Below are 2,701 nucleotides of genomic sequence, written 5' to 3'. Positions count from 1 at the left end.
GAACATGTCAAAAATTTCTCCTGTGCAGTCTGCTCAGTTTGAAATATTTAAAAGTTGTGAAGAATTCTTTAATGGAGTTCTAAATTATATTAACATAACTTATGCATCGCTTTTTAGAATTCCTGGCGTAAGATTTTGTGCTGGCAGCATTTTTAAGATTTTTTATTGGCTAACTCTCTCTGTTTTGAAGTCATCTACTATGGAGGGGGGCTTATGGAGGAGGAGAACTAGAATTTCTTGGATCTATGACATTCCATGCATGCATGCATGTATGTTGGGAAGTTAAATATATGCATTGAAATAGGATTTTATTCTGAAAAATAGGATTCAGCAAAATATTTTTGTATGAATGACTGTATAAATAATGATGAAATGAAGTACATGCTTTTTAATATAATTTACATTGACAATGAGATTTTATATGTATATTATGATAAGTTGTAATGCACGTGTATATCATCGACGCTCATACACTGGGAGCTCGCTCTCTCTCTCTCTCTCTCTCTCTCTCTCTCTCTCTCTCTCTCTCTCTCTCTCTCTCTCTCTCTCTCTCACACACACACACAGCTAATAGACAAATCTGTATAAGCTTGCTATTGCATGTTTCATATTGTTAAAATTGTTATGCCATTGTTGTCCTTAACTCCTTGTATATAAGTTTGTTATATGGTTTGAATAAACCAGTCATGTCCAGCTTGTCTTTCTGTCAAGACCCTTAGCACCGACTGTCCGCTGCCCGCCACATTCCTGCTCACCGCTGCACCCTACCCTTTGACAATGTTTCCCAATGAGCCTAACTCTTCTATCTATACTGCAAGCAAGCTAACTATGACCCAACATCGATCCCCGAGGACACTTTCCAGGAAATCTCCGATTAGCTTTGTAATCAAGGGATGTCCCAATAGAGAATGATGCCCTCAAAACAATTTTAAGAGCAGTACTCATCATCGCCAGCCACCCTATAGACAAGCTTTTTTAGCTCTCTCTCACCAGGTATTGGGAGACCAAAAGGCTTCGCTCGCTCTCAAGAAAATAACCAGCATTACTCGCCTGCAAACTGCTGCAGATGGTTCTCCTTGAGAAGTGAACCTACTTCGTGCCCTTTGGGTACGACCCGTACCCCAACATATGTGTGCCAACATCCCTGATGTCAATCTCTTGCCCATGTAGGGCCTGATGAGCCTTTGCCAAGAGGCCTCAAACCATGGTTGTCACCCTTACACTGTGTTTTGAAGAAGGATGGCTCCTTACGCCCATATGGGGATTACAGGTATCTGAACATGCAGACAGAACCAGACCATTAACCCCTCCCAAACATCGCCGACATTGCCTCCTACTTGCACAAAGCGAAGGAGTTCTTTACTCTTGACTCTCTGAAAGGGTATTATCAAGTTCCTGTGAACACAGAAGACATCCCCTAGACTGCCATCTCCACCCGCTTCAAAACTTTCATCATCAACCCCTTCCGTACATACATATTCAATTACTCCTGTTCTGGCCTTCGTAATGCTGGGGCCAGTTTTCAACATCTCATGGATGGCATCTGTGGGACATCCCCTTCAGTATATGTTACATGGACGACATACTTGTGTTCTCCTCCTACGAAGATGAGCACATCTGTCACTTACCAACACATTGTTCTCGACCTTGTACAACAGAACGTCTTTGTTGTCTGGTACAACAAGTGAGCCTTTGGCGCCAAAGTAGTACCGTTCTAAGGGCACCATATCCCTCCTGAAAGCGTCCCACCCCTTCCCCGAGAAGTTATCAGCAGTTTAAAACTTCCTCATGCCCTCGACCATCAAAGCACTGCAAGAATTTTTGGACATCATAAATTATTGTCACCTGACAGTCATCGCAACCACTCTTACCCCCTCTACACCTCCCTCAAGCTTAAGCTAAAAGACCTGAAGTGGGGTCCCCTTTAGAAAGGGGCTTTCTGCAACGCAAAGAATACCCTATCAACTGCTGCTGCTTTCATATATCCCATACCACACACTCCTTTCCTTCTCTCCACCAATGCCAGAACATTGGTATTGATGCATTACTCGAGCAGGTGATCAACGGCTCGCCCCTTTCATTTGCTTTCTTGGGTAGAAAACTGTTCAAGGTGAAATTCAGTTATTTTACCATCGACTGAGAATTGCTGGTGGTGCATTTAGCTGTCTGTCACTTTCGCCCCTTCCTAGAAGGAATGTCCTTTGTCATTCGCAAAGACTACATGCCTCTGGTGCACGCTTTCACTCGACAGTCTGACGCCTGGTCCGCCATTTAACGCCGACATCACTTCGCCGGGGCTGCATGCAACTACTCCCTTTAAAACATTCCTGAGAAAATGAAACCCGTTGCCATTGCCCTGTTAAGAAACACACTGGCCAACACTCACTTGGAATTCGATTACAATTCTTTGGCAGGATGGCCAACACAAATATCCAGAGTACCAAGAATGCAAAACCTCCTGCACATCCCTCCATTGGGAAGACATCGCCCTCGACAACTCAAATACCAACCTCCTCTGTGGCATCAGTATTGTTAGGTCTGATGAGTATTTGATTTCATCCAGGGCTTTTCACATCACTTGTGCCAACCCACTGCAGAGCTACTTAAGACAATGCTCATTTGACATTTCATTACTAAGATTGATTGATTATTAGGTATTATCTGGCATCGTAACATCAGAGGTCATTGATTCCAGCATTAC

The sequence above is a fragment of the Palaemon carinicauda genome, chromosome 22, assembly GCF_036898095.1.
Source record: "Palaemon carinicauda isolate YSFRI2023 chromosome 22, ASM3689809v2, whole genome shotgun sequence".
NCBI classification, from domain to species: Eukaryota; Metazoa; Arthropoda; class Malacostraca; order Decapoda; family Palaemonidae; genus Palaemon; species Palaemon carinicauda.
This window is presented reverse-complemented; position numbering follows the sequence as displayed.